The following is a 27,977-nucleotide window of genomic DNA, read 5'->3' as shown; positions in this document are numbered from 1 at the left end:
GTGGGAAGAATGACTAATCCTCACAACGACTTGGTGGAAATGTGTGTGGAGGTGGCGTCTTCACAGTGAAAAGCTCTAATGCTTTCATTCATTATCATCATCCTTGCTGTTGACGTTGGTGTTGTTAATGGCCGTCATTCTTTAGTGAATTAAAGCCGGGATTCTCTACCTGTGCTGCTTGCTGGAATCATCTGGGGAGATTCATCAAATAAAAATAAATAAATGAATTAGTTTGCTGGGGCTGCCGTGGCAGACATCTGCAGAGCGTGTGGCTTAAACAGCCGAGATTTATCTTCCCGCAGCTTTAGAGGCTGGCAGTCTGAGGTCGGGGTGTGGGCAGGATTCTTCCTCCTGGTGCCTCCCACCCCGGCTGGTAGATGGCCATCTCCTCTCCCTGTGTCTTCACACGGTTGTCCTCCTGTGCATTTCCCCTTTTCATAGGGACACCAGTCGTAATGGATCAGGGCTCACCCTAACGACCTCATTTTACCTTCATTAATTCTTTAAAGTCCTTTTCTCCAAATACAGTGACGTTCTAAGGTGCTGGAGGTTAGGACTTCAGCATGTGGTTTTGATGGGGTGGGGGAGGGGGACACAACTCAGCTCACAATAGATGTCTTCCCATCCCCAGAAATGCTAGTATAGTTCAGGGCTAAAACCCATTGTATGGAAGGAATTTCAAAATTACTCTGGATATGGTGAGTTGGAGATGTCTCTGGCCAGTGCAAAGCCCTTTCTGGCCCTGCTGAGTGAGCCTCCGTGAGACTGACTGAACAACTCCGAGCATCTTACCAGCCAGCCCTCTCCCGTTGGTGATGGGAAATGGTTTAGACAGAATGCCTTAGCGCTGACACATTGAATAATATTTTGTCAGGGGCTTTGGCTCATGGTGCAAAGCGCTTTCGCTGCTCCGGCAGAGCCTGACTGGCCCTAGGGCTCGCGTGTGCTCGGCTGGGCTGAGCGGGAGGCGGCTGCCCATGGCTCCCGAACTTGGGAGCCAGCTGATGGCGTGAGATGCCCACATGAGATCTTAGTGGATCTCCTCTGAGACTCAATTTCCTTGTCAATAAAATGAGAGTGGACTTTCTGCACAACTCACAAAGTTGTCATGGAGAACACATGAGCCCATAAATTTGTAGCTTCTATTTCTGTGCTTCCCAATATAGCAACCACATGCTCATATGGCTACTTAATTTATACTTAATCGCAAATAAAAAAACCAAAAATTCATTCCTCAGTTGCCCTTGACTCATTTTAAGTTCTCGACGTCCACGTGTGGCGAATGGCCACCATATTGGGTAGTCCTGATCTGGGATATTTCCAGCACTACAGAAAGTCATCACTCTGGGAACTTTACGTATCTTCCCCCCGAAGGACATTATCACCTCTTAAGCTCTTCTTCCACGTCACATATAAAGTAGAACAGCTGAGCCCCAACTCCAGAACTGTCCAGCTTCTAAAGCCTGGGCTCTGTTTCCTTACCCCACATGACCCCCTCTCTAAAGCTGAACGGACTGACTGTTTTTCTTCAGTCCTTAACACCAACAACCCTGGAATCTAACTTGCGAGGCAGTGAGGAAGCTTCTGGCTCTGGAATCTCTGGCAGGGTGGGCATCCGGGGTGTGGCTGCTGGGCAGGATGCTGGACTGAAATTTTTGTCTGTCTCTCTCTGTCATGCACACACACACACACACACGCCCATCCTGTATCATAATTCTTCCTCTGTTGCTAACTCCTGAGTAACCTTAAACTAGCAGCATAAAAATTGGTCGCTTCCGCTCGCTTATAAAATAGGGATCCTATTGCCAGGCTACGCCGCCCATATGGACACATGAGACGCAGGCTGCACGCGTGAGCTGCTACTGTGGGTGTCCCTCTTCCATCATCATGCGCGTGTCTCCCCCAAGCGCTGCCGGCTTCTGCTTCCCTGCCCAACCACTGTCCTCCCAGCGACCACCATAAACAGCAACAGGAAACCCACTTACAGGCAGATGAAAAGCAGATGCTTGAAATCAGTGGGAAGTGCTCGCCTGGGAGCCTGTGCTTCCAACTTCAGAAGCAGAACTTTGCTCCAGCTGGAGGTGAAGCCACAGTTAAGAGGGGCTCATGACAGCTGCCTCTGGAAGCTTGCCCACCCCGATAACCTCTGAGCGCGTCCGGGCCATCTTTCATGTGAAACAATAGTCAAGTATCAGATCAGAATGAGTTTTGCTGTGGGTGTCTTAAAGCTGTAGGGGAATAAGATTGTCCTTCAAGTCTGATGTGGACCCCTGCGTAGAGAGGAATTGGCCCCTTGAGGGACAGCTGGAGGGAGAACGGGGCTGCTTCGTTGGGGGGATGTGCAGGGTGCTGCGTGGGGTTCCGCAGGTTCCCAGGGATTGAGGACTGGCATGGAGGCATGGGTAGTTTCCGTGCATTGCAAAAGTTATGCTGCTTGGAGCAGAAGACTCAGGAGAGAGAGGCAATTGGGTAGTTCCAACAGACCCAGTCTTAAATCTGGGTCTGCCCTAGGAGCCCAGCATGACCTCAGCAGAAAACAAGAGTTTACATGGAGTGGAGGGTCAACTGCAGACACCATTCTTACTTCAATGGATCCCTGACTGTCCTCGGGATAGAGTCCATACCATGCCGAGAGTCTCCGTAGTGGATACTCTGATCGACGCCATCCCCTGGGGGCTCCAGGGATGTATTCCCCCAGGCCCTGGGCACACTGCTTCTACACAACTGTCAGAGCTCTTCACCTGGGGGAGGAGCTGGATGAAGGAATGAGTAACAGAAGTGCATCCTTCAAATACATCATCCATGAATTTGGCCTTCTCAAGAATACGCCTACAGTAACTAACACATAAGACATAAATATTTTTAAGCCAATTTGGGAAAAGAAGGTAAGAGGGTAAAAACAAATAAGCAAAGCTGACACACTGTACAGCCCTTTACCATATTCAGCTTACCCTGCCGTATGCGTTCTGACTTCACGCTCAGTGCCCCTGGCAGGTACCTGCCCCATGCAACTGGCAAGATCTTGAACCTGCCCTCCAGGAACTGCAGACTGAGAGGCAGAGGCAAAGTGAGCACAAGCAAAGGGAGGGTGATGGGGTATGGAGAGGACATCCAGGGAGGCCTGGGGAATAAAGGACACGGTTTTGCAGGAGGGTCATTTGATTTACATCTGGGAGGTGGACCTGTTGGGGAGGAAGGTCATTCCAGGCAGAGTAGGCTACTGGGTAGGGCAGGGAGGCAGCAGTGAGAAGGGAGATGGGCTTTGGAAAGAAAACCCAGGCCATCTGCCTTGGCTAGTGTGAGTCCTGGCACTGCCACTGATGGGGCCCGTACGAACTCGCGGAAGCTTGGAATGTTTGAGTTTCCGTTTCCTCATCAATTTAACAGAAAGGGGAAAAGGAAATTTTAAAAAATGCGAAAAACAACGACCCAAACCCATCTCACTGGGCTGCACTGTGATTTCATATCTGGGTGGCCCTAGGACAGTCACCTTCTTGAATTCTCAGTTGACTCCCAAGTGGGAATCCATCTATTTGCCCTGATATTCTTACAGAGCTGCAGGGATGGCTAAGCAAATCAGTGGACCCCGAAGGTCACTTAAAATGTTGAGTGTTGCCAAGCTGTGAGTCACAATTTAAAACTTCTTATTTTAGTGGGTATCTGTGAGTCCATATTGAAGGATAGCTGATGGATCTATCTAATCTATCTAACACAAAGCCCAGCTATATGGGCCCTCACATAGGCAGAGACACAGACATGATGCTTAAAAGTGCCTGGCCCACCTACTGGCTGTAAATGTCCTGGATCTTGGCTACTATGTGATCCTGGCCTCATGGTTCTCTTTGCCGATTGCTTTTCTGACTCATGTCACCTGGAGAAGCATGGATCCTCCTGATGGGAGCAGATACCTCTTCTCGTTTCTTCTCCCTGGGATGGCTGCAGGGGGAGAACTTCAGTGACTTCACGGTCAATGAGATTCCATCTCTAGGTTCCCTTCACCTTTCAGTCAATTGCTCTAGCAATAACCCCATCAACGAATGCCTGCTGAACACCTACTTTGTGCTGGGCTCTGCGCTGTGTACTGGCGACGCGGAGGTGACCAGAGAGATGTAGTCTTTGCCCTATGGTGCCTGCTGTCCAGAAGCAAGAAAAGAGCCTATCATGGTTGTCTATAGGGACTGATTTCCTTTCTCTTACCTATCACTACCAGCTCAGAATTTCCTGCTGCCACCGGGATCAGTGCCACAAGTGACAAAAGACAAAACACCAGGAAAATACAGTGCCACACGCAGGCGTATAGTCACAGGATGGTCACAGGGGGAAGGATGTGTCCCAGCAGCCCCACAACCTCAAACTTCCTCCACTTTCTAATATACCCCTGACAAGCATTCAAAAGTAGTCCATGACAATCCACAGTAGCAACACAATCGTAAACTTGCAGTGTCCCAAAGCAATGTCTAGATGTCGCAGAGAGAAATCCCACCAGGACATCTCTGGGCATCAACCGCACCAAATATCTCTCGGTTCCTCAGCTCTTTGATCTCCTATGTTGCTTATAACCGTAGGTTCCTGAATCATGGTACATGGAAATCCCTTTTACTGAGGTTGGCTGTGCGCAGCAGGCCTGATGCTTGGGTTGTGTGTTGATGGTTTGTGTGTTGAAGAAACAGCCATCCTGCGTTTCTGCCCGGGCATTTTACAGTATGACAACCTGCTCACGCCCAGAGTCTGGGCATTGAGATAAGCACTTGAATTTAGGATGCCTGCCACCAATTCCTGCTTTGCTTTCCCTGCAGGCACCTTTTCAAATAACCACTTAGAGTGAGCCCATGAAAAGTTAGTGACCTCTGCCCCAACCACCTTGTAAGTAGTAGGTGCGACCCTGCTCTCTTTCTCCTTCACTCATGACCAGGGACAGGGGACTGCTCCTACCCCTGGTTTATTAAGTCCCTATCCTAGGATCTGTACCTAATAAACCTTGTGACTTTATCTCCTTTGCGTGAGTGTATTGAAACTGCACCTCCAATCAAAATGGCGCTGGGCTTTTTGCTTCCCCAAAGTGGGAGCTGAGAGGCCAAGGGAACTACCTGCCCAGCCCCGCGGTGGCTCACGCCTCCTCAGCCAGCAAGTCATAATCTGCATATTTTTAATTTAGCACCAGTCCCAGGATTTGCAGCACAGTTTGGAAGAAGGGACTGAAGAAGGTCAAAGTGTTTTGCATAACATAGAATGGAATTTGGGCGACACAGGAATAGGGAGGTAGGAAGGGTTCATACACAGTGGTGGGCAGAGGAAGGAGTGTGGGGGGGGGGGTTGTTGGAAAGCTGAGCACTGGGGTGGGGGCGGCAGAGCAGCAGGGAAATGCGGCCCCAGGGATGGATGTCTGCCAATGGTGAGTGCTAGACTGTGGGTGGTGGAGAGTATGATGTCTCCATGTCCCTTCACTCTTATATCTCCAGGTTTTGCTTCGTGGCCAGGCTTATCCCGGCTGTTGCTACAGTGAGAAGTGGGGACAGTCTCGGGGTGATGATTACTCACATTTACTTATGTGTCCCCCTAATAACTTAGTATTGTGTTTACCAGGTGTCAGGACCTCCTCTATCACACCCCATGTGCTGACAGTTACACCTAACAACTGTTGTGCTGATATCATCTCCATTTCACAGATGAGGAAACTGAGGCACAGTGAGGTTTAATCATTGTTATGAGGTCTCCCCACTAGTAGAAGGCAGAGTCCAGGGTTAGGCTCGGACAGCCTACTCCCTGCAGCCCAGAACATGGTGGAGACTCAGAGGGGAGACCAGGGGGAGGCAGGTGTCCCAAGGCATTCACTTTGGGAACAAAATTTGAGGGGACACCAAAAAACTCAGTAGTAACCAAGCTGAATAAGGTTAGACAGCAATCTTTTTTTTCCTGGGATCGAGCTCATGACCTGAGCCAAAGGCAGACACTCAATCGACTGAGCCACCCAGTCAATATTTTTAAGACAACAATATTTTTAAAAAATCAAAATTAATGCAAAAAACCCATTATGAAAAAGAATCATAAATGAGTGAAACCATATGATAATTGTCTTTCTCTGCTTGACTTATTTCGCTTAGCATTATCTCCTCCAGTGCCGTCCATGTTGCAGCAAATGTTGAGAAATCGTTCTTTTTGATGGCTGAGTAATATTCCATTGTATATATGGACCACAACTTCTTAATCCAGTCATCTGTGGGGGTGGGGGAATGGGATAGACTGGTGATGGGTAGTAAGGAGGGCACGTATTGCATGGTGCACTGGGTGTTATACGCAAGTAATGAACTTTACATCAAAAACTAGGGATGTACTGTATGGTGACTAACAATATAATAAAAAATATTAAAAAATAGAAAAAAAATAAAACCTATTATAGCTCAAAAAAATCAAATTTCAAAATAAAGACCATGTGCATATTACTGGTTTTCTTTTTCCCACTGGCTACAAACATAGCTCGGGGCAATACTAAGGGGAGTCAGATTTTCCTGCTTCTTTTGAGTTCTTGTCCTCCACTCTGAACCGGAGATAGCTCTGAGAGCTTACATGTGCTGAGATTTGTGAAATTCTTAAGTAAGGCTTTAAACTTCTGCTAAAGCATGAGAAGGGTGGTCATGCCAATCCTTGCTAGATCTCAAGGGTTAGAAGGTCCCAGCTGATGGCAGGATAGCTGTCCCATGTCTCGTGCATTCACACCTACTCTTTGTTCTGCTTGTGGTGCTCGAATTGAATCTCTTCTTTAAAAAAAAAAATGCATTCGATTGTGGTAAGAACATGAGATCTACACTACTCTTAACAAACTTTTGAGTGCACAAGACAGTATTGTTCGCTGTAGGTACAATGCTGTGCAGCAACCTCTAGAACTTACTCATCTTGCTCAACTGAAACTGTACCTATTGATCAATAACTTCCCTTTACCCCCCTGTCCCCAGCCCTTCACTTTTCTACTGGTTCATTCTATGAATTTGACTGTTTTAGATACCTCATGTATGTGGAATCACGTCGTGTGTCTTTCTGTGACTGGCTTATCTCACTTAGCACAACGTCCCATGGTTCATCCATGTTGTGGCATCTGGCAGAAGTTCTTTCTTAGGGCCGAATAGTATTCTGAGGTCAGTATAGACCACACCTGCTTTATCCATCCTTCCGTTGATGGACAGCTAGGTTGTTCCCACATCTTGGCCAGTGCAAATAGTGCTGTGAGAACTTGGGCCATGTGTGGAAGTGCAATGAATGATGAAAATTTCCTTTGAAGACCTTCCTTGATCCCCTCCTGTCTGGGCTCAGGCTCTGGCTTCAGCTGGAAGTGGCAGGCAGCCGTCTCCACGATGCCAAGCACCCAGCCCTTGTTGCCTGTCACAGCCAGTGATATGGCGGGAAGGCACAGCTGAGAGGAGGATTGACAATGGGCTCCTGTCACTGTCGTCAGTGCCCAGCCTGAAACAGAGTTCACTTCATGCCAGCAAAGCGAGTAAATGTGCTTGGGGAGACCCTTAACCCTGTTGTGCTAAGATTCTACGTGCCTCTTGAAAGAGCAATCCCTCCCCTTTCTCAGGGTAAGAACCTTACAAATCAACAGAGTTAAGTAGAAGTGACTTAAGTGCTTAAGTTGGATACTTTTTTTTTTTTTAAAGATTTTATTTATTTCCTTGACAGAGAGAAAGACAGCCAGCGAGAGAGGGAACACAAGCAGGGAGAGTGGGAGAGGAAGAAGCAGGCTCCCAGTGGAGGAGCCTGATGTGGGGCTCGATCCCAGAAAGCTGGGATCACGCCCTGAGCTGAAGGCAGACGCCTAACGACTGAGCCACCCAGGCACCCCTTAAGTTGGAAACTCTTGAGTTTACATACTTAACTGTGTAACTTTGGAGACGGTAATACATTTAATCCTTACGATGATTTTATGACATATTGCATGTACCAGGTACATGCTGAGTATTTTTAAAATGGCGCACATGTACACACATACACACACATTACAGTTTTATGTATAAAGATAGGTTTGGAAATTTTCAAATTCTGATAACAATTTTTAACTTTAATGCTTCATTTAGATAAAATGCAATCAAAAGCAAATTAGAGGCTAAACTGTAGAAGGTAAAGGTTTATTTTCAAACCCAGAGAGCTTTGGAAGAAGAGATTGTCTATGGCCCTTATGTGTCACCTGGGGAAATGGACCTAAGCCTTGAGGCTTAATTGAGTGAAATGGTCCAATAATGGGTTTTCAGGACAAGCTATCAGCTTTGGAGCAGAGGTGCCCCAGCAAAACTGTTTTGTCAAGAAGAAATTCCTCATTGTTGGTGAACCTGAGCCAAGGAAGACAGAAGTAGGAGACAGAAGCCGGCCACCAGGCTCTGTTCCTCTTGGCAGGGAGCATGACTTCCTAGCCACACTAGTCAAGCTTGGGAAGCCTATCTCCTCCAGGCCATGCTGGTGTGATGGAGTAAAGCTGTCTCCTCCTACATGCTTCTTCCTTCTTTATAGGTAAAGCTTTGAGTGTTTTCATGGGCAGATGAAACTCTCTTTGACTCACAGAGGCTTAAGCAGCCAGCATTCAAACCATTATTTCTAACTATTAATTTCCCACCAAGATGGACTTGATGCAGATGTTTCTATAGGAACGGGGTTGATCCCAGCATTATTTTCAAGGCCACGGATTTAGCAACAAGTAGAAATTGCCAAACTAAGATTCTTGTTATTAAAAGTGGACTGAAGAAAATATTTCCTTCCTTCCTTCCTTCCTTTTTCTTTCTTTCTTTCTTTCTTTCTTTCTTTCTTTCTTTCTTTCTTTCTTTCTTTCTTTCTTTCTTTCTTTCTTTTTCTTTCTTCCTTCCTTCCTTCCTTCCTTCCTTCCTTCCTTCCTTCCTTCCTTCCTTCCTTTCTTCTTTCTTCTTTCTCCTTCTTTCTTTCTTCCTTTTTTTGAAGAAAATATTTTCAATGCATCTTTCCTGGACCTTCCTCCCTACCCTCAGGTAGATTTTTCCAAATTCTTGTGTTGCCATCACTGAACATTGTGTGCACCTCAATCCCAGTGTTCCCCAGGGGAACTTCTCAGTCTTGCTCTAGACTGTCCACTCCCCAGGCAGGGGCCGGGTCTTACTCGTCCACACTTAATGGTGGGTTCAGGTTCTGTGATGCATGAGAGACATGGCTTGAATTTACCTAGGCTGGCCTTGAATTTACCACAAAGAACGTGCTGTCCATCAAGAGATTATTCCTCTGTCAACTGTTTCCTTTTGTGAGTGGTGAGAAGTGGGGACTTGGCAAGTGCGGGTACAGTCTCAGGCCTGTTGGAGAAATGTCAAGGTCTTCCAACTCCTTTCTCTATCTGATAACAGTTGAACCTTGAACAATGTGGGATTGAGGGGCACCAACCCGCTCTCAGTCAAACTCCTCACCTGACTTTTGACTCCCCCAAAACTTAACTACTAATAGCCCACTGCTGACCAGAAGCCTTACTGGTCACGTAAAAAGTTGGTTAACATATTTCATATGTTATACATGTTATGTGCTGTATGTGCTCTTACAATAAAGTAAGCTAGAGAAAAGAAACTATTAAGAAATACGGGAGAGAAAATACATGTATAGTATGCACTGTAGCTATCAAAAAAACCCACGTGTAAGTGAACCCACACAGTTCAAACCCATGTTGGTCAAGGGTCAACTGTATTTTATGTGAGGTTTTTGAGCTGGTGGATTATGAATTTGAGTTTTCTTGAGGACTGGAAAATAGCTAGACATGTCTCCCCTTTGGGCCTTGAGTATTATTAGCAGAAACTGTTTATCGTTCACCCCAGTGAAGAAGGGGGCAATTTAAGACAGGGACTTTTGAAAGTTGGAAGAGCACTTAGTTTATGGACATTGCACTGACCATTCTGGTGGGACTCGTAGGAAAAGGCCATATTAAATCCACCTGCAACACAAGGTGAGCTTCCCATCAGCAAGGCAGGGAGAGAACTGGCTCTACACCAAGCATCTACCATGTCCTGGGTGAGGCCTTTTCTGTCTGTCCCCATAATTCTGAGAGATAAGTACTTTAATCACCGTTTCACAGAGCAAGGAGCTAACTAAAAAAAAAAAAAATGCTTCATTACAGCCTTCAGCTGACTTATAGGACACATTATTCTAGGTGACAGAGATACAAAAGTAAAGAACGCCAACACATTAGCTGCCCTAAAGCCCGTAGACATTTTTGCTTTGATCCTCAAAAGGTGAGCATGGGTAAGATTCTGCAGAGAAAGGGAACTACGTCAGTGCTCATTTCACTACCTCCAATCATGCCAAATTCACTTGCTCTGCTGTGACCTCTCTCTGGACATGAGCTTCCGGCAGGTTCCCCTTCTGTGCAGGTCAGAAACTAGAAGGATACATCACTGTGTTTTGTATTTCACGTGTATCCTGGTGTTATAGGACAGGCTCCTCACCCTGTTTCTGATCTTCTCAGCAAAGCATCTCATCATACAAATTATCATGTGATGACATGTCACATTGTTTTGGTTCTACTGAACTAAATAAGACTTTCTCCACGTATTATCTCAAGTGACATCAGAAGACAGCCGTCTTGAGACATCTCTGCTTTATAAATGAGGTAACTGGACAATTTATCTGAGTCTCAAATGTCAACTAAATTTTGGAGCTCTTGCCATCTATGACTCCGAGTTCAAAGAACCAACAACTAAGAGGCACATAATGCTAGGCATTTCCCACGTACTTACGTACATTATATCATGTAACCCTTATCTAGAAGGTGACGGAGGAAAGATTGCAGCTGTGGTCTGGTTGATTTTAAAGCTTAATCTCTTTTCACATAATCTTCTTTCACAGAGACCATAATCATCTATCTTCATGATCAAACATGCTGCCATTTCAAGTATCTGACATATGAACGATGGTGGAGAAAATTGGTGCTATTATAGTCCTTTTTCAGATAAGAGATTCTAAGACTCATAAAGATCTTACATGGGTTCAAACAACTTGTGAACGGCAGAGAGAGGGTAAAGACGGGCTTTCTGGTTCCCAGTCATTGGTTGCCCTATTATTCTAGACTCCTCCACCTTAGTTCCCGAAGCTTAAGAAAACAAAGAACCTAGGTTTTATTTACTGATAACCTTTTCAATGCCCAGTTAATCCCCTTATTTTCATCCCTCAGAGAAGGGAGGTCTGGTTTTCCTGGGAGGACAGGACCAATGCTCTTCCCTGCCATAGAAGGAAGCATGTTTTTCAGACCTCACTAAGCATTCTCAGGTGAAGAAAGAATTTTCCTTCCATGTATATGCCTGGAAAACTCCTACTTGTCTTCATTTTTATTTTATTTTATTTTTAAAAATTTTTTTAAATAATATTTTTTTATTATATTATGTTAGTCACCATACAACACATCCCTGGTTTTTGATGTAAAGTTCCATGATTCATTAGTTGCGTATAACACCCAGTGCACCATGCAATACGTGCCCTCCTTACTACCCATCACCAGCCTATCCCATTCCCCCATTCCCCCACCCCCGCCCTTTGAAGCCTTCAGTTTGTTTCTCAGAGTACATAGTCTCTCATGCTTCATTCCCCCTTCTGATTACCCCCCCCTTTCTTTATCCCTTTCTTCTCCTACCGATCTTCCTACTTCTTACGTTCCATAGATGAGTGAAACCATATGATAATTGTCTTTCTCTGCTTGACTTGTCTTCAGTATAATACTTCCCACCTATCTTTCCTACCTGAGTAGATACAGGTGCCCTTACTTCTGTGCTCCTGCGTTACCCTTCACTTTCTGCTGGTACTTAATACATGTCATTGCTTAGAAACTCCTTGTTTATTGGCTCACTGCTGTACTGGCTCCACTGGATTGTTGAATTTGGGACTGAGATGTCTCCATCTATTTGTCCCTAGCAGCCAGCATGGGGCTTCGACATAGGAAATAAATGGATGAATGGGTGCACAAAGGAACAGACACTGGATTGGATTAATATATAGATAAAGAAGATAATAAAAGATTGATGCAACTAAAGTCTTAATTTAGATATTGCTCACTGAGCCTATTTCAATGACTGAATTATAAAAAGACAGACAGCTGGATATATTTACATATGCATATATAGCTTGAATAGTCCTATATTCATATCTGTGTCTATCAACATCAACATTTTGTGCCCATATAAGAATTGTCCTGATCCTACATGCGGAGATCACTGTTAATATTTTATGGTGTACCCTTTTAGACTTCTCTGTACCTAGAATGACACAGTGATCTTTGACATGGCCATTTTTGGCTGCTTTTACCTTTTTTTCTATACCTCTGTGACTTATCTTTGTGTTTCAAATGAATGTGCTCCTATTTCACAATCAGAAAAAACAAGATTTTCTTTAAAAATCTTATTTCTTAGGGCATCTGGGTGGCTCAGTTGGTTTAGCGTCTGCCTTCAGCGCAGGTCATGATCTCAGGGTCCTGGGATTGAGCCCCGTGTTGGGCTCCTGGCTCAGCAGGGAGTCTGCTTCTTCTCCCCCTGCCCCTCCCTCCAGCTCGTGCTTTCTCTGTCTCTCTCTCTCTCTGTCTCAGATAAATAAAATCTTTAAAAAAATAAAAATCTTATTTCTTATATTAAAAAACCTAGTACCTTTTAGGTGTTAAATAGAGGTAATAATAGCTGCTGAAAAGAGTTAAAACTCTATAAAGGATTACTATGCTCAAGATAACGTTCTAAGCATTCTACGTGTATTAGGTCATGATTTAGCAGTTAGGACAACTTAGTGAGATTCATGTTATCATTACCTACACCGAATAGAAGAAGAAACTGCAGTACGCATAGGTGTAGTAATTTGTTTTAGGTCATATAGCTGAGAAGTCACCAAACATAATTTGACTGATTAAGAGGGAGGGGGGAGCTAACACTGGTGTTTTTCATATACATTACCTATTTCATCCCTATTTTTATTCCGTGAGGTGGAGAATTATTAACTCCCACTGATCCAGGAAATTATAGCACAGAAGGGTGACGTTAGTTATCCAGGCTTCTTGTCTTAACATCTGGCATAGCCCATGTAACAGCCAAGCTCCATGATCATTCCATAATAGCATATAGGGCTGTTCATGTATTTTAGATTTATTTATTGATGTGTTTATTTATTTGTTTGTTCATTTATGCATATAAAGATTAACTTGTCATATACATATGAACCTATTAATTCTGCTGGGCACAGGGCAGGCAATATTAGCTTTGCACAGAATGCTGATACTCTTTTCCCACTTTAGTGGATAGGGTAGCTCCTGAATCCTTTATTTCTGAAGATTAAATCTAATGAGATAAGGTATTCAAATATGAATAGCACAAAGTCTGACTTGGAGGAAGAGCTTGATTCATGATCATTGAATGAGCATTTGCAAAACCTTGATGAATCACATCAAGCAAAGAACACACCAGTCCAAGGGATGTGTTACTTTTCTTCATATAAAAATAAGAATATCATTGATAAAACTGAAAACATGGAAATTCTCTTTTATTCTATTTTTAATTAAATTTTTGTCAAAACACAATTTAAAAAATTGAATTCCATATCAAGAATGGGAGAATATCTTTGATTTCTTATAACATAATGAACTAGATACCTGACTGAATCTTCCACAGAAAACAGTTTTAAAAAAACAACTTCCTTTACAATCAATTGCTGGGAAAAGTAAGACCTTCCCAGAGAGTGCCCAAAATTTGAATGAAGATGAGAACCCAGAGATGAAAGCAGAATACAAAAGCCAGCTGTCTCCTTGCTGGAATTGCTACTACAGGGGAAAATGGTCTTTGATTTCCATGGCATTGCAGAAGGCAGTGGACTTGACATAGGGCTCAGATTGTCTACACTCTGGAGCATCTAGCATGAGACCCCCCCCCCCCCAATACAAACTGGAGTCTAAAGTATTAGAGACTAAGTTTAAGAATGAACTAGAGAGAAGCTCACCTTTTGAAGAAGACAGTGTTTCCCCCTGAGAACTCATACGTACACATGGGTTTTAGCCTAGAATGTCTAAAAACCTTCAAGTTGAGAGGGTAGAATAAATAAGCTCTGTTTTTGCTGTTCCTTCAAGCATTTGACAAAAGCAAACACAAATCCTCTCTGGAAGAGCTCACCTTCAACCCAGGCCTCAATGAATTCCCACAAATTAATTTCTAAGAAAAATGAGCATACACACAAAATCAGAAAACCCTTAAAATAACAAAGCACCAAAGTAAGATGGAAGAAACACTAGACAACAGAATCAGCAACTCAGTCTTTAGATGTTAAACTTATCAGACAAAGACTATATACCAAGTGTGTACCTCATATTTAAGTAAAAAAGAAGAGGCTTCAATATAAGAAATTTTTCTCAGAAATGGTGAGAAACATCAAAACAGAGAATCAGGATTAGAATGTATCCAAAACAGGATAAATAAGAAGAAATTCACACCTAGATACAGCGCAGTGAAACTGTAGAAAACCAAAGACAAAGAGAGGAACCTACAGGCATCCAGTGGGAAAAGAAATATCACCTTCAAAAGAATGGGAATTATATTGATAACTGATTTTTCAGCAGCACTTAGTAGTGGTTGGCAAAAGAGTGCGGAAAAATAACTCCCTGGTTTGAATGGTCAACCTGGAATTAAATGTCCAATGAAGATATCATTTTAAGAATGAGGGCAAAATAAAGATTTGTTTTTTTTTTTTTTCCACCAACAAGTGTTTTCTTACAATAAGCCTTGGCACTAAAAAAAAATTCCAAATTGTGTTCATACTGAAAGATAATTGCCCTATAATTGAATGCAATGCAAATTCTCTAAAGAATTCACAGAATAAAACCTGGGGACTATTTCCTATGGCCACCATACTATGGAGTTAGACATCAGTGACAAAAAAGACAATTAAAAAAATCCAAATTTATTTGGAGCAAGTCATGGGTCAAAGAGTAAATGATAATGGGAAAAAAAGATTTAAGACCAAACAATAATGTAGAAATATAGAAGTGAGATAGTTATATTAGGAAAGGCGAAAAGCTAAAATAATCACTGACACGTTAACTTTGTAGATCTGTGATATAACAAAAGCATAATGCCAGGAACACAGACAGAAGTAGCAAAGAGCAGAAGCTACCAAAATAGAGCATTGAATTACAACAGAGAGGACTAATACAATTAATACCCTGTGGCAAGCTTGATCGGAAATAAAAGGGAAGGCACCACAGACAAAATTAGAAATGAAAAAGGAGACATAACTAGGGATACAACAGAGGTTAAAATGCTAAAGGAATATCGGTGGCAATCATGTATTTAGAAAAATATATATAACAACAAAAATTACCTATGAAGGACTATTAACCAACAATGACACTTTCTATAACCGACAATGATACTGAATCAATAGTTGAAAATCTTCCCCCAAGGAAATACGTGTCCAAGACAGTTTTATTGCTAACGGAACAAATTATCCCCTACTACACACTCTTGTCAAGAATAGAAACATTGGTAAATACCTTAACTCATTTGATGAAGCCAGGACAAACCCAATGCCCAAGTCCAGCAAGGACAGTAAGAGAAAAGAAGATTCTAGGCCATTCTCACTAAAGTCCATTAATGACTCATTAGACCAATATGCTACAAAATAAAAATATGTCGTGACTGAGTTGTGTTTATCCCAGAAATTCTAGTTTTGTTGAACATTAGAAAATCTGCTAATATAAATTATTACACTAACAGAAGGGGAAGGGAAAATATACATAATCATCACAACAAATAAATTATTAAATTTAATATTTATTTGTAATAAAAATAAACAGATTCCTGGCAACCTAGTCTCTTTCACCTGGTATTTGACGCCTACCGAAATCTGGAAACAAACTCTCGTGCTTTGTGCTGAAGCTTTGAAAGTATTCCCTTGAAGATTAAGAACAAGGGTGCTCCCTGTCACTACTCTAATTTGGCCTTGTTTTGGAGGTTCTAACCAGTGTGGTGAGGCAAGAATAAAAAAGCATAAAAAACGAAAAGGAAGAAATAAAATTCAATTATTTGCAGATGATATCGTCATCTACATAGCAAGCCCTAAAGAATAAACCAACAAATAGAATTATAAAGCATGAGCAGGCCAGCTGTATAGATATCACCTCTAAAAATATATTGCCAATGACAAACACAAGAACATAGAATTTGATATCTTGATTTATTATTTTTTTGAGAGGGAGAGAGAGAGTAAGTGCATGGGGGGTTGGTAGGAGGCAGAGGGAGAGCAAATCTCAAGTAGACTCCCCACTGAGTGCAGAGCCCAACAGGGGGCTTGATCGCACGACCCTGAGATCATGACCTGAGCTGAAACCAAGAGTTGGTCACTTAACTGACTTCGCCACCGAGGCGCCCCAGGAATTTTGATATCTTAACATTTATAATATTAAGATATGTGAAATGTCCTAAAACAAATCTCTCAAAAGATGGTAAATTACAGTCTTTTGGGAAGAAAATCATAAAACATTGTCTCTTTGGAGACATAATATATTCACGATCTGGAAACTCAGTGTCATAAAGATGCTGTTTCTCTTCAAAGTTATCTATAGATTCAATGTAATTCCAATCCAAATACCAAAAGGTGTGTGTGTGTGTGTGTGTGTGTGTGTGTGTGTGTGTGTGTGTATTGACAAGCTGATCCTAACGTTTAGGTTAAAAAATAAACATTTAAGAGCCAACCTCATTGATGAAGTTCACATGGGGGACATAAATTTCGAGATATCATGAATTACTATAAAGTTATACTAATTAAGACTTGTGTAACTGACCTGGGGTAGATACTTTAATCATGACACGAGAAGGGGAAACCCAGAAAAAGGTCCAGCTGTGCATGACAGAGCTGACACTGTGGATCGGTGTGGAAGGGGTTGACTTTCTCATATGTGGTACCGAACGAATTGTGCACCTGAGTGAAAAAAATTGATCCCCCTTACTTCATATCATACACAGATTAACCAACTGCAGGCTGATGAAAGGCCCCAAGAGAAAGGCAAATTTTGTGATGTTTAGAATTCAATAGAGGAAGCAAACTCAATGAAGGAACGTTTCTTTAAACAATACACAAACTCAAGAAATCACAAAGAAAAGTTTGGTCTCCTCCACTGCTTCAAAGTCATGGTCACTGAAAGAGAACATCCAAGAGGAATGAAAACTTAAGTCCCAAACTGGAGAAAACGTACAGAGTAAATAAATAACTCATACCAATCAACATGAAAAAGGCAAAATGTCTGATAGAAAGGTGGGAAAAGATTTAAGCAAGTACTGTATGCACAGGACCAAAACAATAGCTAACAAATATCTGGGTTTTTAAAAAAGATTAATTTATTTGAGAGAGAGTGAGTGCGCAAACGAGTGGGGGGAGGGGCAGAGGCAGAGGGAGACAGTCCTCAGGCAGACTCCCCGCTGAGCACGGAGCCCGATGTGGGGCTTGATCCCAGGACCCTGGGATCACGACCTGAGCCACGATCAAGAGCCGGACACCTGACTGACTGGGCCACCCAGGTGCCTTGCTAACAAGTATTTGAAAAGATGCTTAACCGCATCTGTCATCGACAAAGGTAAATTAAAATCACCCCCAATCTGGGTCGAACTGAAAGTTGCCAGTGTGGACGGTGGATGAGGTTCTAAAGCAGCTGGGTCGCTTACACACACGTGGGAGGGTACAACGGCCTGGCGACTTCGGAAACTGACTTGGTCTAGTAAAGTTGAAGGTAGGCTTCCTTGGTGCCCCAGCTCTTTTAATCCTGAGAATATGCCCTTATATACAGATAACTCTAGAATAGGTGCCCGCAGGCTAGAATATATGCTCCAACAAACTAGAATGTTCTCAGCAGCACTGGTGTAAGCCGAATCTGGAGAACAACCCAATGTCTAGTGACTCGACAGTGGATGATTAAATCGTATTTTATGCACATAAGGAAATAGTATACAGCCATGAAATCAAGGGATTTAGGGCTATGCACGACAGCATGGATTATCTTTGGAATGTAAATTGGGGCAGTCATAAAACAGATTGTGGGGTAATAGCTAGTACTTAATGGAGCCCACACTATGTGTTCCAGGCACCACTTCCAATGTCTTACACAAACAAGCCCCTCTTCCTGAGAAGTGGGTACTATTATTATTTCAGTTTTGCAGTTGAGAAAGTAGGCACAGGGACATTTACTAACTTGCTTAAGAGCTCACAGCCCATAACGGGAGGAAGCAGCTGTCACAAAACCATGTAGTCCGGGCCCAAAATATACCCTGTGGTATGATTTTTTGGGGGGCCAAAGGTTCAAAACGAAGCAAAACCAAACAAATTATTTTTAATGATATAAAATGAAAAATAAAAGCAAGTGAAGGATGAACACAGAATTCAGGACAGTTGTTCCCTGAGGGGGTGGGGATTTGTGATCCCAGAAAAGTGGATGAAACTTCAAAAGCAGTGGTAATTTTAAAAAACAAAGTTGTTCTATTGCTCTTTATACTTGACTCATATCTCATGACTACTGTTTTATTTCTAATCAATATTTAAAGGAATTGAAGAAACTAAAGGAAGAAAATGCGACCTTGCCAACGATGGCAGAGGAAGTTCTTGTGTTTCTTCCTCATAACGTTTCTTGGATCTTTGATGGAATCCTCAGAAAAGTCCGCAGAAGCGGCTCTGGATGTAGAATTTTCATTATTCAGGGGCGCCTGGGTGGCACAGCGGTTAAGCGTCTGCTTTTGGCTCGCGGCGTGATCCCGGCGTTGTGGGATCGAACCCCACGTCAGGCTCCTCTGCTAGGAGCCTGCTTCTTCCTCTCCCACTCCCCCTGCTTGTGTTCCCTCTCTCACTGGCTGTCTCTATCTCTGTCGAATAAATAAATAAAATCTTAAAAAAAAAAGAATTTTCATTATTCAAAGAATTTTTGTTCAAACAAACAACAATGGCAACAGATAGCAGCACGAATGCCTCTAATTGCAGCCTGTCCAAACGGCAACATCGCGGGGCAGCAAAATTCAGCCCATCAACACAGAGTTTTTAGATGCTGCAATTCCAACCCAGGCCTTTATCCTCCTCCTGATTACAAATTGTGGCTCCTTCTTTTCCCTGCCAGTAAAGACACTTGGGGAGTAGAATTCTACCATCCATCATAAGCAGGCAAGAAATTCTCTCTCCAATTACTTAGAATCAGTTTTTAAGGAGCAAAATTCAAATTATCAGTCGATATAATGTTACCCCTTTGCATCAAACCCTTGTAGAGTTTTTCCAGCTGTGGTAGCTAGTCCATCCCTGCTCCCTCTTCCGTTTGCTGCTCAGTGACATCCCATGAGCCCCAAGCTCAGCTCAACTGTCGCCTTCCCTGTGAGGATGTGTCTTCTACCAACGCTGCACCCTTTCCCCAGGATCTGCTCCCAGAGAGGATCACTCCCATGTCCCTTTAGTACTTTGCAAACACTTGGGGCAAAGAAGTCCTTATTAGCATTCTGCTCACCCACTATTAGTTATTTATTGCCATTCTCATCTGGAATGGGTGTTGTTTAAGGTGGGATATCAAGTCATTGGAATCTCTAAATTATATCCTGAATATTCAACAGCAAAGGGTCTTGCACGAAGTAATAATTGTGATCATAAAAATAGGAGACAACATCTATTCTAGACATCTATTGTTACATAACTCATCACTCCAAAGCAGTGGCTTAGAAACGAGCATTTATTTTTATCTCTCCTGACTCTCAGCTGGGAGGGATCCTCTGCGGCTCTGTCACGCTGTTGCGTTCAGACGACTATCTCAGAGCTGGACCAGACTGAATGCCCGAGATGGCCTTCCGACTCTCGCGTCTGGTGTCCGTGCACTTCAGCCCCCCTGTCTCTCCCTGCGGGCTTCTCCCACGTGGCTCATACTTCTCACGGCGTGGCGGTCGGAGCATGTGGCCAGTGGAAGCCAGCTTCCAAAGGCAGGAAGCAGAGCTGCCTGGCTGTTGAGGCCTCTTCCCAGATGTGGCACAGTGTCCCTACTGTCCTAGTCCATTGGTCAGTGCTGTCACAGGCCCACACAAGTTAGAGAAGGTGGAGAAAAGATTCACTCCCGAATGGGAAGTATCCAGGTCACATTGCACCAGCGCACGCGGCCATGTTGATGAAATACGATTGGCTACACCACCAGCGGAGTGCACACTCTGTGCCAGACACGGTGCTAAACATACTGCGTACGTATATGTATTTCATATATATATATTTTAAAGATTCTTTTATTTATTTGCGAGAATGAGAGAGAGCACAAGCAGCAGGGGAGAGGCAAAGAGAGAGGGAGAAGCAGACTCCCCGCTGAGCAGGGAGCCCGACGTGGGGCTCGATCCCAGGACCCTGAGATCACGACCTGAGCCGAACAGAGACGCTTAACTGACTGAGCCAGTTACCACCCAGGTGCCCCCATACTGCATCTATTAAGTCACTTAACCTTCTCAACAACACTTTGAGATAGCTACTACTCCCATTTAACAGATTAAAGAAACAAGGCTCAGAGAGTCTCATTAATTGCCTTAAATGTCACAGCCCATAAATGGCAGAGCTGATAATCCCAGTAGATCACTCCAGAGCCCACTCTCTTAATCACAGAAGTATTTGACGTCCTCATTGTGACAGCTAAATAAACGTTTGACTTTAATACTTCCCTTCTTCGACTAACTCAACAGAATAATTTTTAAGCTCTTAAAATATATATCTTAAAAAATATATCCCCTCCCTCTGAAAAAAGTCATGGGGAAGACTAGAAAGTGAGAACAGAACCACATAGGAGGCCCGGCTACTTTTCTACTCAATATTTGGCCTCTGCTTTTGTTTGTGACCTGGTTTCTCTTTACCAGGAGTTCTGAAATTCCAGGCGGCCAGGCGTCTGGGAAAGTCCTTTTGCTCTTTCTAAATGAGTACCTTTTTCTAGGACTTCCTGATTTGGGCCCCAAATCATGTCCATGCATGACTTTTGAAAAGTTTTTCAGGTTTTTGGTTTCTGGTGCATTTGAACATGACCAAAGGTTTTCATGAAGTCCGTTCCCCTCTCTTCCTGTGTCTTATTGGTGGGGAAAGGTTGGGTATATGCAAACTAGGACAAGAGGGTGACTAGTGATTTGGACTTTGTGGAGGACCCAACCAGAAATGCTGGACCTTACTTTCAATTTCTCTGCACGTTTACACATTCAAATACTATGCGGTTATTATAAACTGTCACTGTGGGTCAGGTTCTCCACACACTGGCCTGGCTCATGGGACATCCCAGGGTGGCTGGTTTTGCTTATTGCCGGGTAATAAAACACAGTATCTTAAGACATGGGGGTATTCATAGAACTTGTCAAATCAGTTCATGAGGTGTGCTGTTTTCTAGCAGTGGGAGAATATAAAATATGACTTGTCTGAATTATGGAAGATTGTAATGCTATGGAAATAACTTCAGTAACATTGGAAAATAGTTATGGTATAGTAACATTAAAACACAAAACAGAATGCATTGTTCTATAAGAAAGCCTTAAAAAAGGCCCATAATGTTGACCACTTTTCAGTAGTTCTATTATGGTATTTTTTTCTTTGTATGTATGTCTTTGCATTTTTAAATTTTCTACAACGAATGTACATTCCTTGTATGACAGCAGTAAACTCAATATTAAAAGAAGTCTCAGCCTTCTCTATTCTTTGTGATGTTTTTAAAGGGCATAAGCCCCCTGGGTGGCTAAGTTGTTAAGCGTCTGTCTTCAGCTCAGGGCGTGATCCTGGCATTCTGGGATCGAGCCCCACATCAGGCTCCTCTGCTGGGAGCCCTCTTCTTCCTCTCCCACTCCCCCTGCTGGTGTGCCCTCTCTCGCTGGCTGTCTCTCTCTCTCTCTCTCTCTCTTTGTCAAATAAATAAATAAAATCTTAAAAAAAAAAATAAAGGGCATAAGCATGAAAAGTCCAACCTTGTGGCTGGTCAGCAGGAGACTAAGTTTGGTTAGCTGGAAGTTTCCCGAGTGGTGGCAGGTGAGTTGAGTCAGGTAGTTCCTTCACTGGCTGGCGATTTTGCCGTTAAGAGGGAAAGAAGGCTATCTTGAAATCCTGCATTGGCGCATCCCCACGCATCTCCAAGAGTCTCAGGGACAGCCGCCCCTGCTGCTCCTGCGTGGGAACCACAGGCCGATTCGGCGACCTCTGGCCAACGCTCGCCCTGGATCTCAGCTGTTTCTCACAGCTGGCAGCTTTTTAATTACCAGCCAACCACGAAGCCGAATGGTGGCGATGCGGCTCTGATCGCACCAGCGGATGGGCCTGGTTGGCCCGAGAGCGGGTTCATAAATACTTCTGGGGAACTAGGAAGGCAGCCACACTGACGACTCTGCTGGGTGCAAGACTCTGATCTCAGGATGCCAAAATCGCGGCCTCTCTTTTCCCCAAGATTCAGTGGGATTTACACTTATGAATTCCTGCAAATCAAAACGAAGTTGTTCCCTGAGGTCGAAGACAGGGGTTGTTCACATATACCATGGTGGAAAATAATGACCTGGAGTTTACAGGGAGTTTTATCATGCATACATACGGAGGGAAATATCATTTATTGGCCATTTCCTGTGTACCAGACACTGAGCTGGGCTCTTTTGAGAGGAGCTGGGCTCTTTTGAGAGGAGCTGATCTCCATCCCCACCCAGCAATTGAGTGGCTTTTATCATGCAAGTTTTCAAAGAGAAAATATGCCTCTCATAAGCAAAAGAGTCGTTCAGTTTGGGGATGTGTCCCTGATGAGAAATACGAAGAGATGATATTCTTAATCATCGTGAAGCAGTTCAATACGGCGCAATGATCATGGGTTTTGGAATCCAAGACATGTGGCTTTAGCTGACTCTGAATTTTGAAACCTGTTACCCCGGCTGGCAGTCTTAAGCGGTGACGTGGGAGTGGGGTTTCGTGCTAAGGAGATGCACGGTGTGGCACAGATCCCCGTGCAAATGGCTAGTGGTGTGCCGGCCCGGAGACACTCCTGGTTTGTAGCGCTGTTTATCTCTTTACCCTTCCTTTCGCACCACCAGGCTGTGCACTTAGAGGGGAAAGTATCGCAGAAGAGCACTGTTGTCTGCTTAGCGAAATGTACAGGGTCAACGAATAACACTGCCTTGAAGTTGGCTTTGTTGGTGTCAATACAATGAGGAAACTTCTTCCAATTTTTAAGCTCACTGCCTCAGAAGGTAGTGCGTATTCAAGAAGACTCTCAAGTCCGGGGTGACAGCCGTGGGTGGCAACTTAAAGTCCATACCTGTAAGACTCTCTCTAGCTCTCAAACTATTTTACTGGTTTCCTTTGTTTATCATTAACTCTTGCCCAAATAAACGAATGTGAAAGTCAAGTTTCTTGAAGCAAGAGAAGGAATAGTAAGTTGTCAGATAATTCGATTGAACCTGTGTCCCTGTTTAATAATAGACTGTCGCGATTTGTTTTACATGGGATAGGACACACAGCACTGCATGCTAGGGACCATAGCGACACAGCCTTCTCTAATACTCCTAGAGTATAAAGTTTAATCTTGGCAATAAAACTGCCTCATAAAACTTTATGGGTAACGACCGAAATGTCCAACATCAAGGTCAGGATAAAATAAACCACTGGGTAAAATACACGCCCGCCATTCCTTATCCAAATTCCTTAGGGCTAGGGATTCAGAATATTTTGGATTTTAGGAAAGTAATATTGTACATGTACTGATGCTAGTAATTTCACCTGTAAGTTTTGGAGAATCGCCTGGTCATGAAACATACTAATATTTCTGCTGTGAAACATGCAGATATATTCACAATAAGAGGGATAAATGAAGAACACACATAACTTCATTTTATTGTAGGTCAAGTTTTGCTGCCAAATTAGTTACTGAGGGTTTTCAGTATTTTGGAGGCTTTGGCTTTGGAATTATGGATAAAGGATTGTGAGCCTTCTTTAAGCACTAGATTTAAAACACTGATTTTGAAGAAGACCATGCTCATAACAAAAAATGGTATTATTGAATGAATGAAAACAGTAGAAGTTTTAAAAGTAGGTTTTCTGTTTACTCCCCCCCCTTCTTCTTCCCTTTCTTCTCCTACAGATCTTCCTGCTTCTTATGTTCCATAAATGAGTGAACAAAAGGGGGAATGAACCATGAGAGACTGTGGACTCTGAGAAACAAACTGAGGGCTTCAGAGGGGAGGGGGTGGGGAATGGGATAGGCTGGTGATGGGTAGTGCGGAGGGCACGTAATGCATGGTGCACTGGGTGTTATACGCAAGTAATGAATCATGGAACTTTACATCAGAAACCAGGGATGTACTGTATGGTGACTAACATAATAAAAAATGTTATTATAAAAAAATAAAAATAAATAAAAGTAGGTTTGCTGAAATTTCAAAATGTTACATAAGGATACAGAAAAATGACTTCAGAATCCTGCAGCAAAGTAGTGTTTATTTTTGGATGCTAAGATCAATGGTGACTTTTGTTTTCTTCTTTGTACTTTTGTATATTTTCTAAAATTTCCATGAGGACTGTGAGTAATTTTAACAATGAACAAAGCTAGTTGGCTGTCACACCTTTTCAGCACGTTTCAAAGTGGGCACTACAGGGGCGCGTGCCCCCATCAGTCTCCAGTCTGGGATGCGTGAGTGTGTCTCCCTCTTGAGAGCCCGAAGCAGCCTGGCCAGGGCAGGGTGTCCGCTGACTAGAAGGGCCCAGAAGCAATCACTCTCATGACCTCCATCTCTTTCAAAACACTCAGAGCTGTAGCACCAAGGTTCTTATCCGTTCTGTTCAGAATGATGAAGAGATCCTGGAACCAAACCCTAAGACCCCTTCATCCAGCCCCGATGGAGGAAGTAGGTCTGTCTACTCTTAACAGCACCGATGTGCTCCAGGGAGCGGGGCTTTAGGTACTTTGATTGCTCGGGAAGCTGAAAGCTTTGTTGCAGGGAGAGGAAATATGAAATAGCCTGCTAATTTCAGAAGTGATTTAGAGCCATGACATCCACAGTCCTTAGCATTGATGGTGCTTTCCCATCTCTTGCTGCGTAAGACTAAAGAGATCTGTCCAACATACAGCTAATGCTGTTTGAGGGCAGGAACTAGATCTTTCTCAGCTTCATAAGGGAGGCGCCCAGCACAGTGTATACTCAGTAAATGCTTTTGACTGAATTAACACATTTATAGGGAACTACTTGTGCTCGTACTTGTATTGTGTATATACATGTCTGCGTCAATGTGTAGTTTGTCTCTGTATTGTCCTTTCATGTGTCTTCATTCATTCATTGCAAAAGTCCCCTTGGGAGATAGTAAGGCATTAGCTGTAGTTACAAAGGTCAATTAGAATTCCAGTTTAAAAAACTCACAAGGAATTCCAGGTTGCAGAGCAGTGAGACCTCTTGCAGCCGTATTTTGCAACCCTAGCTAAGATGAGACTGAGTTGAGCATCGTAAGTCAAGTCAGTGTGCAGGCATTCCGATTCCTTTGGTCTGGGGAAGGACGCTGAAACTGCTTTTCAATCAGAGCCCCCTTGACGGTCCTATTGCTCAGTCAGGTTGGGATAGGCCAGTGATGGGTAGTAAGGGGGGCACGTATTGCATGGAGCACTGGGTGTTACATGCAAATAACGAATCATGGAACACTACATCGAAAACTAAGGATGTAGGGGCGCCTGGGTGGCTCAGTCGTTAAGCGTCTGCCTTTGGCTCAGGGTGTGATCCCAGGGTCCTGGGATCAAGCCCCACATCAGGCTCCCACGCTGGGAGCCTGATTCTCCCTCTCCCACTCCCCCTGCTTGTGTTCTCTCTCTCACTGGCTGTCTCTCTCCCTGTCAAATAAATTAAAAAAATCTTAAAAAAGAACCAAAAAAAACCCAAAAACCACTAAGGACGTAAGTATGGTGACTAACATAACATAATAAAAAATTATTATAAAAAAATCTACTGCGCTGAATTAACTGGGTTAATGATTTTCACAGAGGAAGGAGTGCTCCCCCAAGGCACAGTAGGGTCAAACCTGTGTGTGTGTGTGTGCGTGTGTGTGTGCGCGCGCACACGCATCTACGGAAGGAGGGTTGTAAATTTCCAAACCATGCTCACGCAACATCCCTTATGTGACTGCCTTCTCTGGGTCCTATCTTGGTGAATATTGTAGCTGCTTCTCGAGTGTGCCAGGAGGCAGAGAGCTCTGGGGGCCACTGTTCTAGTCAGGTGAGTCTCAACTTTAATGTGGCTAGAAATCTACTGGGGAACTTGTGAAAATACAGATTCCAATTCAGCATCCTAAGAGGAGAAAAGGCATGTTTATGAAGTTATGATGATTCGGCTGTCCTCTGGGAGCTTCCTTTCCTGCACGAATTTAATGCTGAACTCTTAAAGCCACCTTTTGGAAGCTTGATGAGATGGCAATTGCCCAGAGGCCGACTGTCTGGCTAAAAATCAAAGCTACCTAAAGTCCTCCTGAAGGTGAGACACCTCTTTTCTTGATGGAGGAGACTGCTGGCATAGGGTGGAAGCACAGGGAGGAAGAGAGGCAGGGATGCAGGGCAGGGGCTCTCAACCACAAAACCAGCTGGAAACTCATAGCAAATGCTGCTGAGATTGTCACAGTAACCCCACAGTGCCCTGCAAAGAAGGGGATGGGTCTGAACATAAAGCTTGCCCTAGTGGGTTGAGTGGCAGCCCTAAAATATTTCCATGCCCAAATCCTGGGCACTTGTGAACATGACCTTATGAGGAAGAAGGGTCTTTGCAGATGTAATTAAGTTAAGGGTTTTGAGGTGAAGTCATCCTAGATTATCTAGGGGGACCCTAAACCCAATGACAAATGTCCTTATAAGAGAGAGACAAGGGTGGTCTGAAACAGGCAGAGGAAGAGAAGGCATAGACACAGAGAAAAAGGCCAGTGGAGGGTGGAGACAGACCGAGGAGTGATGTAGGCACAAGCGAGGAGCACCTGGGGCCCCCAGAAGCTGGGGACGGGGTGGTGGTGGTGGTGGTGGTGGTGGTAAGAAGGGATGTTCCCTTGAGGGTTTGCAGTGAGCAGAGGCCTGCCCACACCTTGATTTTGGACTCCTAGCCCCCCCTGACCTGTGAAGGAGTACATTTTTGGCTGTGTTAAGGCACCCAGGTTGGTGGGAAGCAGAAGCACCTGCCTCGCTATTCATTCCACCGCCACGGACTATTTATTTATCTTACGATGAAGCTGCTGTCTGCCACCTTCATCACCGGTTATAATTCATCCTCTTTGTCATGCGACCCTGGCTCAGCAAGCTCTCTGACCTACCCTGGCCTCGCCTGCCCAGCTCCTGCCTTCCTCAGGTTCCCGCAGAGCTGGGACCAACAGAAGGGACGCTGGATTTGGTCAGACAGACTCAAATCCCAGGCCTGGCTCCATCCCCACTTTCTGTGCTGTCTCAGAGGAGCCGCTGAGACCAGGAAGCTGATGCTCAGAGAAGGTAGTGGTGCGGGCCATCTGGCCCCACTCGCCGCCGGAGGATCAAAGAAGAGAAGGGAGCCCTAGCACCTCGCACGGAGGAGATGCTCCATACGCTAGATTCGGAGCCAGACGCGGAGCCCACCTGTGACCTGTGTGCCAGGAAGCTCCCGCTGCACTTCCGTGGCAAGAAGAAAAGCAGCAGCCCCAGCTTCTGCATCCCACAGGCCTGGCCCCGGCTGTGTGTGGGGTCGCACTCCCACCCCCCAAAACCTGTGGGTGTCTGGGACAGCTGTGATGCTGGACCTGCTGCCTGCGTGTCGCTCTGGACACCAGCCCTGCCTCCGGCACCCACCTGGGAGACCCAGGCATCACCTGGTTACCCTGGGGTGTCCCCCAGGCTCCCTCCAAGACCAGGAATCCACCCAGAAACCAGGCAGTCCTCCTTCCCCAGGCCAGACCCTGCTATCTGGAGGGAAGGTCAGGTAACTTCCCCAAGATCATACAGCTATAAAATGATGGGGCACGACAAGGGATTTGCACTAGGTCTG

The 27,977-nt window shown here is 44.2% G+C and overlaps 1 protein-coding gene across 2 annotated transcripts in view; it reads right to left on the bottom strand.

Moving 5' to 3' along the window:
- Positions 1–27,977, bottom strand: part of CLNK (cytokine dependent hematopoietic cell linker) — a 198,068-nt gene that overhangs the window by 112,998 nt on the left and 57,093 nt on the right. The gene's annotated exons all lie outside the window — the stretch shown is intronic.

Source organism: Ursus americanus, chromosome 8, assembly GCF_024610735.1.
Source record: "Ursus americanus isolate L20-20 chromosome 8, mUrsAme1.1.p, whole genome shotgun sequence".
Classification (NCBI taxonomy): Eukaryota; Metazoa; Chordata; class Mammalia; order Carnivora; family Ursidae; genus Ursus; species Ursus americanus.
The sequence above is the reverse complement of the archived record's forward strand: the minus strand, read 5'-3'. Positions and strand labels throughout refer to the sequence as shown.